The sequence below is a fragment of the Centroberyx gerrardi genome, chromosome 1, assembly GCF_048128805.1.
Source record: "Centroberyx gerrardi isolate f3 chromosome 1, fCenGer3.hap1.cur.20231027, whole genome shotgun sequence".
Classification (NCBI taxonomy): Eukaryota; Metazoa; Chordata; class Actinopteri; order Beryciformes; family Berycidae; genus Centroberyx; species Centroberyx gerrardi.
This window is the reverse complement of record NC_135997.1, coordinates 13,088,207-13,100,295: the sequence shown is the minus strand read 5'-3', so window position 1 is coordinate 13,100,295 and position 12,089 is coordinate 13,088,207.

The following is a 12,089-nucleotide window of genomic DNA, read 5'->3' as shown; positions in this document are numbered from 1 at the left end:
GCTAGTTGGCTTGCTAGTTAATGTTAGTAAACATAGCATAAAGCTTCACTAGGCAAGATTTTTATGTGAAAATACGTCCGTCTTATCAGCTTAAATCACAAAGTGGGGCTGCTGTACTTGAGAACCCGTAGATTCACCCATTTACCCAAATGAAATTCTGGTGCTGGACATGTGCACTTCTCCACCCACAGAAAGTGATAAATCAATACTTAAGAGCAAAATGCAAACTGTCTCCTAAACAACAGTGAGTGTACAGAGCAAGCTGGACTCAGCAAGGTTGGATCTTTTTCCTGTCCCTTGGTACATAAGAGCATGATGTGTGTTGTTTACTTAAGTTCAACAATTTCAAGCAGTTTCCTCTCGCTGCCATTTATGTGTGAAGTTGTCTAATGCAGCTGTAAACATATTACATATACAGTATACACAGAAGCATTGCTTATACAATAGTGTGCTTTATTATTAAATGATTTAGCTACAAATATATAGCCATATATCGCTGTGTCTCTTGCGTCGCAAGACATCATGTGAATGTGATTTGTGTATGAAAACAGGATTAAGGGAGTTGTGTGAAAACTTGCTGCTAAAATGCAGATTAGCTAAAGCGAATGTCACAATAATACAACTTTTACTTCATTTTCTTAATTAGTTACTGCGGAAAAGGACATTTTTGTAGAAAATGATTCTCTGTAAACTGTGATGAAGTAGCACCTAGGTATTGAGGACTGAACTCTCTCTCCCTGACTGACGGTACTGTGCTGAAATCTAACAGAGATAGCACAATTTACATTAATTTATGGTGACAGATGTTTTTGATGCTTAACTGATGAAAACAGGTCCATGATGATTATATGGGCAAAATATAATTGAGATTCATGAAAATCAAGAGGCATGAAATATTGCTAAGGAAAGGATGTCTTCACACATAAAAAATATTCAAATAGGTTTCTCCTGCCAACCTGGATTTGTTTGTTTGTATGCAATATATATTCAGCACACCTGAATGCACTTCAATAATATTATGTAAATCAATCTGGTGGTGCAAAAGAATACCACTGATCCCATAATGCAATATGTACCTAGAGAGAGAGAGAGAGAGAGAGAGAGAGAGAGAGAGAGAGAGAGAGAGAGAGAGTGAGAGAGAGAGAGAGAGAGAGTGAGAGAGAGAGAGAGAGAGAGAGAGAGAGAGAGAGAGAGAGAGAGAGAGAGAGAGAGAGAGAGTGTACGTGTGTACGTGTGTGTGTGTGTTTGTGTGTGCCTCACCACAAGTTTATGGCAGCTTGCTGCCATATGCTGGAAAAAAATCCAGCCTACCTTAGATGTTATTAATTACAAAGTGTGGCAGTGACAGTCAACATTTTCAGTGTGCTATTCTACACATTCATCCAACACCATGCCACAGAAGTGAACAGCAAGCTGAAAGAAAAATATCTTTATTAGTTTGCATGAGAGCGCAGAACTGTTTAACTTAGGCTTGAATGATGCCAGGACAATGAGTATAATGGTGAGGAATGCAGAAAACAAAGACCGTGAACGGTCCTTTCCCATCACACCAGCCATAAGTTGTATTTTAATGAAACCTCTCTGGGTTTGCCTCATTGCCAGCTGAGCACAGCCAGTCAAACACAATGCTCCATCCCAAACAATAACCAGCTGCAACTCCAACTGGGGAGAAAACACAATCTCTCTTAATCAAAGCTCCAATGACTGCTGGAGTAATTTGCCACAGAATGATGCTGCTATAAAAGCACATTCAACCTTTTGTTGTGTGTATTTGCATAACTGTTACTGAAATCGGTGTCAGATCTTACAATTTCCCTTTATTCTAATCAACGGATACAATAAAGAGCATACAACCATGAAGCCATCAAAGCCAGCGCCACCAACCTTATTGGTTCTGAATTACTATTCGGCTGATTCAGACACATGAATCAAATCTCATTTTTATTCAACAATGGTGAAAAAGTCCCACAATAAATCCTTTTGATATCCAGACTGTCCCCTGTAGGCCCGCGCGCCCCGTGTGTCACCTCGGCGTCCTGCGCTTTCTGTCTGCTGAACTGATTGTCATGCCTGGCCCCACACCAATGCGTTCTCATTACCATGTAGGATCACATAGCGCCATTTAACAGCTAGTCATTAATTACTGCTGCGCTGCCCTCTGCATGCCAAAGAGGAACACACACACACACGCACACACGCACACACATTCACACACACACAAAGCCACGCATACGCCACTCAGTTGCTGTAGCAGGCAGGGCAGATTTACACTGCATGTCATCATCACAGTTTAGCACTCGCTGTGGAGGACAATACACCGCGATACCATGACCATCAATCTCCACGAGACACATTCATAGATCACAGTATAAGACCCAAGGTTCATGTGTGTCATTGTTATTCTCCATAACAGTCGTTGAGGTGAAAATCATTTGGCTTTGGCATTGCCACTTGCTATCCTTCATCCAGCCCCCCAGAAAAAGCAGATGTTTTGAATGAGCCGTATGCAGGCAGTTAGAATCAGGAAGGGGTTGGACCAGAGTGAGAGGCTCGGGCCGAGGTACAGTAGGGATGTCTATCTAGAGATCAGATTTAAGTCTCTCTGTGAAATAATCTCCTTCACAGTAACACAAAATATCCATTAATTATGTTTCAAGTCAAGTTTATTAATAAAGCCCTTCATCACAAGCATGTCTCGAAGGAGAACGAGCCTACCTAGATCTAACTAATCACCAATCAAACACAAAACAAAATGTTTATGGCTTGCCTTCAACAAACTTGTCTAAACAAACACACAGCTCCAAGGCAACAATAGCTGCTTAAAATGGACTTCTTAAAAAAGAAAGTTTCCTGTTTGGGCAGCTGGCGGACTAATTATTGTCCAGCTTGTAATAACAATGCCTAGATGCCTTTAATTCAAACGCATAACGTGTTTCTACTTTATAACTCTAGCCATCTGTCAATGCCACAAACCAAAAACAAACAAAAAACAAGCTCATTCGTCACCTCTGTTTATTTGAAGAAGCACGAGTCAGGGGATGAGATAAGATAAGATGAAACTTTAATGATCCCAGTGGGAAAAATTGTGCTGATGCAGCAGCAAGTAGGAATAGGAAACAGCAAAGAAAAACAGATCAGAAATAAGAACAGAGGAAATGGAGCGTTATATATTATGCACATATTTGAAGTAAAAAAAGCATGAGTAAAAGTATTAAGTATGTATGGATTACAGCTTTAAGAGGGTGTAGAAAATAACAGCAGTAGTAACAGTAGAACATACTGAGATGAAAAAATAAAAAATATGAAAATATGCAATATGTATTGATAATGGAATATGGAACAAGAGAATATAGAGAAAAACATTATATGAAAATTGCAGTAAATACACAGGATGTGTACAAATGTGCTCATATTCACATTAACAGGTCTACAGCGGTCCTACATACGTACAGAGGTGTCTAGGTGTGTAGAAGTGTGTTGTACAGAAAAAGCACCCAAGACATCTACTGACTCACATGCAGAGAATGCACCAGCATGTATGGTGTGAAATATATACTGTTAAATACTGAAACACATAAACATTGCAAGAAGCTGGGAAAGCTTTTTTCTCTCCATGTTAATGGTGTAGGGTACAGAAAGCCTTGCGGTTGCCCATTATTTGACACAAGCTCTGCTCTGTGTCACAGACCATGGTAATTACACTGATGAGGGAGCATTAGCATTGCACACTGTTTACATACACATACAGCAGCCCATCACATTCATTAGTAGGCTACATGCAGACTGTATGGCAGACAAACACAAACGCTCATTGAAATACAGATGTATTAAAATAACCTTGATGCGTAAGACGTTTAGCAGTTCCCCAAATTATCTCCTTTTGTGTCTTAAGGCAGATGGATGAAATTCACACATGCATGGTAAGATGCTTATCAAGATGTATCAAAAATGCAGGGTGTAACACCCATGCTATTTAGTGAACAGTTTTATGTGATTCACCTCACAGTATCATGAATGTGTACAATTTTAGCATGGGTGGGAAATGAACACCTAAACCTGGCAATGTTAGCGGCCTGCTGTACCTGTTGAATTATAAAGGACCACAAAAGTATATAGTGTACATGATTTATTCAGCAGAGCATATTAATATGGTGCGATGACGAGGCTGCAGACAGCCTGCTGCAATCCTCATCGTCAACTATGACCCCACAGTTAGCGGATACGACAAGGTTCAAGTAAGCCAAGAAAAGGCGTAATTGCCTAAAACTGGGGTTAAGTCATAAAATAACAGCCCCTTGGCATATGTGCCTTGGGGGTAGAGGGGCTAGGGACAGGGGAGCTTGGAAGGGCTGGGGAATTTGCTGTTTTAACAGGAGTGTAAAGGGAGACTTTAAAACACTGTTTGTATCCTCTGACTGCAGTACAAATTAGTATTTAGTCTGCAGCAGCACTGCGACAAGACACTATTTATTTTCAATTATGCCTTAGCCGAGAGAGATGGGGGCAATGTTGTTTTGTTTTTCTTCTTGCCCAGCAGATCACAACCCGTCTGATTTGGTTTCCTTCTGATAAATCCATCCTCAGGCCTCTGCAGCGCCTAGAAACACCTCTCACCACGACACATTAAGGACTTCAAGGACTAAGAGAGCTTATATTTTATTGAATATTGGCTAAAGGAAGACAATGCTCTGACTGTGGTATAGGTGTTGCAATATCAGCATTATGAACTTTCAGTTATGGTCGACTTTTTGACTCTTGAAAAGTAACAGGCTTAGTTGCTAAGACTAGTTGCTATGACTACTCATGGAGAAAATGTCAAAATACACACAACCTAACCTCGAATCAGGAAAGAAAACAGAATTTCTCCCTCTGTTTTCCACTCTGTTCCTTCTACTGACTTGATAAACACAGGAGACAAAGTGTTTAGGGTAGATTTATAAAGGTGTGGCTAGCCGGGGGAGCCCAGGGCTACAACAGCTGCTTCACATTTCACATATAGCAGGTGATGGAAGCTAACTGAGTTCACTCTGTACCTTTCTGCCTTGCTCCCTTTCCCCCCCGAGGGCTCGGGTGTATATTTGTGTACGTGCATGTGTGTGTATTTGTGTGTGTGTTCATGTGTTCGTGCTTCGTCACCAGGATTAGCTTTGATAGGAGTGGTGTGACCCTGAGCACAGCGCTGGTCCAAACAAACAGAGGAGGTGTTGATACTAAATCTCAGCAGCAGAACCCGCGGGACATCACACTAAACCAGACGTAACGACTTCCTCAGACCCTTAATCCTGCTGGGGAATCGCTTCATCACATGAGCGCATATCACTTTTACCCTCATTCATGTACCGATATGTGTTCAGCGAGACTTGGACGCACATAAATCAACAGAAAGACACAGACGCTGATGAGGATCCAAGTAAATGCAGTTCAGTTTTGAGCATGGAGGTCAACTCAACACTATAAAACACGCCTTTCCCAATAGAGACAAATGCTAAAGGTGGCGGTACACTAACAACAAAGTCGAACTTACCCGAAATAGAAACACAGTTGAACACGGCGCCGCATACAAATTTGTTATATACTCGCTGAGGCGTCGTATTGTTCATGTATTTACACTCCAACCCAGTGGGAGTGCATGAAGATTAAAGAGGTAACTGTAACCTAGGGAAACCAGGAGCAGCGGTGACAAAAACTCACCACAATTACAACATTGGAGGAAGAACAACAAATGCGGCTGAGGGAACAGGACTGAGGATTCAGAAGCCGTTTTAATATATCTTGCACTGAAAAGTCGTAAAGGTGCAGAAATCCTCTAAGAAGCTCAGCAAAACTAGTCTCAAAACAATTCACTCTGAAGGGAGCTGTTAGCACAGAGATGTAAACAGAGGCAATGAGCTGGAATAGGAAATGGAGATGCTTTTCCACAAGGCAACACAGCAAATTCTGTGATATTTTACACCAATTGCAGATGGTCTTTCAGGGTCTGAAGCAAACGTGTCCTATTGTCTGTATGAACCTCTCGAAATTTGCTTCCGCATCAAGTATATTGTAGCTTTTACTTGCAGCAGAGGTTTGAAACCCATACGCTCAGCTCATTTTTCTGTGATATAGTCTGTTCTTTATTCACAGCGTTAAAACTAGAAGTAAGGAAGGAGGCTGTGGTGTGTCGGCACACCTGAGCCTCCTGCTGGCTATATCTCCGTGTCTTAAGTAGCCAGATAAGCGCACCAGTCATGCGGGTTTTAGTTGTTGACTGGTAGAGTGGAAAAGACCTCGCCTCTTGCCTTTGCAGGCCTTGATGTGCAGTCATGGTGACAGCATGTCAGACTGCATCTCTACAGGATGTGAATGGTTAGCTCCTGGGGTTAGGGGCGTCATGTGGAAGTTGCAATCCAACACCTTTTATTGGCAGATGAGACATGAAACCCGGGCATCAACAGTGATAAATTACATCTTACACTTGGAGTACTTTTCACATTTTAACCTTCTGACATTTTAATATCGTGCACTCATGCTGGAAGTACAGCCCGCTACTTCCCAACAGCCTCATAGAGAAGGAGAGGGAAAGGGAGAGGAAGAGATAGATAGGCAAGTAGACAGATGTATGTGTGGGTAAGGAGGTAGAGGAGTTCATCCCTGAGCCAGTGCTCACACTTATTGATTAAAACAGACCATGAAAGACAATATCACCCCGGGGGTCAGTACCTGATTAACCTCCACTTCTCAACATTTTAATCAGCCACTGACCTCTAAGAGCTAAAACAAGGAGGCTCTGCCTTCTTCTCTGCTCCTCCTGGGCCCGTGGTGGGGGGGCTGCTGTAATGAGACAGGCCTATAATGAACCTGGTCCCAGTAGGTACTCACATCACACGGGGGAATAGCCAGAACTTTCTGATATGATGTAAAACACTGTCAAATCGCTTACATTAAAGTCACACTGAAGTGAATTTTTTTTCTCCCCTTTAGCTCATTCTAACTATCATACCATACACTTATTTGACAATTCATGCCACAAAAAGGCAAAAATTTCACTTTATTGTATTTTTATATCAAAATCTCATTACTTTTACTTCCTAGAGAACAGAAACACTTTATTGGTGACTTCATCATGTACCAGGAGGTGTACATAAAAATTCCCACCAATAAAACCATCACAGATTTTTGAACAATCCTGCCCCTCCGCCCCTATCATCAAATAAAACTGCCTCTCTCTCCCTAACTGATATCCCATTGGTTTATTATGCCCCGCTCTAATATCCTGTTTCAACTGGAAATAAATCACATTAAGGACGCAAGATGCTCTCAAAATGCTGTTTCATTGTGATTTCAGCCATCAACCATCCCCAAACAAGCCAGCCATTAGACTTTGGCTTAAAAGGAACAAAATAACAACATCCAACTTCTGTTTCATCTTCAACTTCATCTGACAATAGTCATAATGACTGAAAGAGAGCAATGTGACCCCAGCTGAAACTATTTGCTGAAACTGCTGCTGCTGCTAGGGCCTGGATCATGCCGCTCTCTCTCCTATGAGCCATCAGATAAGGAGGTCTATCTAATTCATATTCTAATTAATATGGAGCCACACTTCCTGCTTCAGAGGGCTCTAGGGGAGGACATCATTCATCAGGCATTATCTCAGAGCCGAAAGCTTCCCGTTCTGCCCTGCAGCCAGCCAGCGCTGCTCTCTCACACTCTGCCCTTCCCTTTGTCTGCCCTCCTGGCTTTCACTTCCTCTCATTTTACACAATATAAGCGTTATGTGAAAGACAGAAATAAAGCAACAAAGACAGGTAGGTGTGTGCGCGCGTGTGTGTGTGTGAGTGCCTGTATGTCAGGAGAAACAAAACAATAGAAATGCGAGGGAGAGGAATCAAGAGGAAGAAGGATACAGTGAGATTCAGAAAGCTTCCCAAATTGCCTGGAGGAGGACATCTTGTGTGGGAAACAGCAGACTGGATCTTCTCTTTCTTACCTTACCATACGGAGCAGATCGTGTCTCATATCTGTTTCGTTCTCTTTATATATAGGCCTATATATCTCTGGCCTATCCTCAGCATCACTCCGTTATGCAACATGAACACAGCAAGGTAGAGATCCAGCCAAACTCAGTATGAGTATCAGCCTGTAATTCAACCTGTCCCCTATGCTGCAGTGCTTTTTTCAGGTTTTAATGTAAACTTCATTAAATTCTCCTTTGATTAAGCTTTTTTGATGTAATAAAAAAAACTGTGAGATAGAGAGAGAGACAGAGAGCCAGATCGACAGTGACAGAGAAAGACCGTTTTTGGACAGCTTACTGCAAAAGTGAGACAGCAGTCTCTCAGAAAGACTAAGCACCACATTGCCTGGGGCTGAGCCACTTAGCTGACACAGCTCACACTAGAGTCATACTGCGGGGGGGTGGGGGGTTGGGGGATGTGAGCATGCTCCCATGGGTGGCAATCACTGGTCCAAAGTAGTTTCCTTAATCACTCTGTCTCTCCTTCTTCCCACTTCCAGCTAAAAAATCAATTTGGTTTGTGGAGCAAAGATACCCTACACATTTATTCTGTATTTTAGATCGGCTGTTTTTCTTCTGCATATTTTCAATAATACCAATATATAGTAATATGACAGACCTGGTAATTTGAATGAATGTTGGGTAGATATGCAGTACATGAGGCAGAGGAGAGGGGAGGAGATCTGGGGAACAGTGTGTGTGGCCCAAGGGAGATAGAGAGTGGCAGTGCTAATGCAGACTGACCAGAGGTGGCAAGCAAACTGTGACCAGAGGGAACAGACTCCTGAAACACACACACACACACACACACACACACACACACACACTAAAGTATTATCTCTCTCTTTGTTCTGTCTCTTTCAGTTTGCCTAGTGTAAAAGGAAATAATTATCTCTCTCTCTCTCTCCCTCTCTCTCTCTCTCACTTTGTGGTTAGCCATCCTTCAACAGGAGTGTCCAGGTTCAAGCCTCCATGTTGGCAAGCATCCACCCTGCTGAACTGTCCCGTCCCTGAGCAAGACACTGAATCCCTACCAGCTCTGTGAGTGCTGCACTGCAGCTGAACCTGCACTCTGACCTCCCTGTGTAGTGAAGCGAGCAAAGAGAGAATCTCCCTGTGGGGATCAATTAATGCTGCGTTCATGTCATATCGGATTTACCGTAAATACGACCCGCCGACTGGGAAAAAACGTTCACGTCAACCTCCTAGTGGTAATTACAAGTAGAATAAATGGGACTTTTTTGCTGTCTCTGATTCCTCCGACTTGGCATCATTAATTGCAGAAGTGTTGTCAACACAAGTGCTAAACATAGCAGGGAATCCACCTATTTCGGCAGTCTAAGACAATAAAAATCAAAATGATCAGTTATTGTCACAGTAATACAATCACGTATACATACAAAAAGTGAGTAATGACTGCTGCACTTCATTTATGGTTGATTTTAAATTCATAAATACAAATATTTTGAATGTGGCCGTTCCAACGAGTTAAACATGTGAACGCTTCCAAGTTGTAGCAACAAGATGTCATCCCATTCTTATGCCTTTTCCCATATAACATGAATGCAGCATTCGTATCACATTCAACATATTGTCTCCCTCTTTCTAAGCGAACACCACCTCTGTTTGTCTGCTGGTTTTGTCTGCTGTCCTCATCAAAGCCAACTGGACAAAACCCCAGTCAAATCCCTGCAGATATTTACACCAGGTCAACATAGCTCACACTGGTAGCTGATGTAATTTCCCTAAAACATTTAAAAATGTGATAGGACCAGTAGTAAACGAGTGTCTGATACACCAGTCACACTTTTTGCTGGAGTAAAAAAGGGAGGTTTATCTGTAGGGAGGTGAGTGTGCTGGTTAAGGGAGTTGCATCCATCATTTTAATGGCACTGGCACATCGCTTGTGTAGAATTGCGATATACAGAACAAGGATTGAAACAAACAGAAAATTTGATCTCAATGAGTGTGGCAAGAAAGCGGCGAGGTCGAGCATTGTTCAGGAGACAGACAGAGGTGAAGGAGGGCTCCTGATTCTCATTAATTCCCCTACATCTGTCCCTGTTCTGTCAACAGGTGCTGGAGCCTGGAGAACGAGACCAGAGCCCATGTGACAGCAGAGACAAGCGTGTCCAAAGAAGCCGTCTTGATTGTTTGTGTTATTGGAAGTGTGTTCCTGACCTGAGAGGACAGAAACATGCTTTTATCTACAAGTGGACTATGTTACCACTAAAGTTCAATAATAAAAGATGCTCTGGTTGAACTCTCTCTTACACTGTGTGTGTGTGTATATCCCCATAGTACTGCTGCAATGAGATGCTATGTCATAATATTTTACATCAGACTAACCCTCGTTTCAGGGGCTTCTCTTCCTCCTGGTCCCCTACCAACTTAAAAGAACAGGAAACAAAATCTAATCTAAAATCCTACAGAGAACTGGAAAAAGCGAGTGAATGGGAGTAATCGTCTCCCAAAGCTATTTTTGAGTGCTTTCCTTCCGTTTGAAGCGGCTCGACATTTCCTGCAGATTTGTTCTTTGTACCCTGCCTCTCCACTGATGTCGGAGAAGTGCGTCTCGCCTCCACCCCGAAACACCACCTCTCGCTCAGTCTTCCTTAGCTGACATGCACATGCACACATACGTACACGCATTTCTTCGCCCTGTTCTCTCTCTCTCTCTCTCCCTCTCTCTCTCTCTCTCTGTCTGACACACACACTGCCTCTCTCTCTCTCTCTCTCTCTGTTTTCCTTTAGCAGCTCCTGACAGGTGGTCCTGCGGGGCCCATCTCAGTCGGCAGTAGGCTACACCTCCCACTAAAGCCTCTCCATCTGGGTCAAGTCAGAGAATAACAGGCCTCTGAGGAAGAGGGAGACAGAGGCAACACACACACATACACACACACACACACACACACACACAATGCAAACATGGAGGCTGATCTGGAATTGTGTATGTCAGTATTCCTGCAGCTTTGTGTGTGGTGCTCCCATGTTCTTGATGAATGTGCATGTATTAAGAATCCCGTGTGTGTGTGTGTGTGTGTGTGTGCGTGTGTGTGTGCATGCGTTGTGCATCCGTGTGTCTACATGTGCTCATATAGTAGTACTGACAGTGTTATAAAAACCCAGAGCCCTAAGCCATAATAGAGTCTCTTCACAGCTCCCTAATTACACAGGATGGCAGGCAGCGGTGGCAGCATTTAGACCGTTCTAATACACTAAATGGTTCCCCTGAAATGTTGCACACTGTCTTCTCTCCCTTGCCTCGCTCCAATTTGGAGTCAGTTTGAATTAATAGAGCTATACTAATGCACCGTAGGAGAAAGTGGTGAATAGTAACCACTCTATCAAAAAAACACAGGAAGCCCTTGTGGATAAGCAGATGAAACTGTGTGTGTGTGTGCGTGCGTGCGTGCATCTGAGTGAGTGAGTGAGTGATTGAGTGAGTGAGGGTGAGTGCATTTTAATTTGGATTTTATTTAACTATTTAGACCATCAAAACATATTACTCAAAAATTCCTTTTACACTAGGCAAACTGAAAGTTTTTAAATGACAAAAAAGTTGTCTAAAGCCCTCTGAAAAAAGACCCTGATGAGATGTTAATTTTGATTTCAGGGAAAGAAGCCTGTGCTGAACGTATTACTGAGAACTGGGATGGAGCCTTGGGTTCTGCCATAAAACTAATTGGATGAAGCCTGAAACTTGAATGTAGCACTGAGACAACTTGCCAAAGCATCCCAACGCTTGCACTTTCACCATGTCACATGAATATGTCCCTTGTACGTCTCCATCTGACCCCGGAGGGCATCCGAGTTTTATTGTGGCAGATTCTGCCCGTGTTCCTAAGTTCAGCCATCTGCCAGCCAAATGCTGCTTCGGGCTTTTTCATGGAGCCGTTCTGGGAGCGATTAGTGGACGGTCGTTAGATACATCCTCAGTAAACAGACGTCTTCAAATTCACCATCATTTATTTTACACCCACTCCGGATCCAGCAGATTGGTATAAAGGATAGAGAGAAAAAAACACATACAGAGAGGATGCGAGGGAGCTTTGCATTGACAAGAAGGTAAAAGCTTATGTCAGGGAGTTTT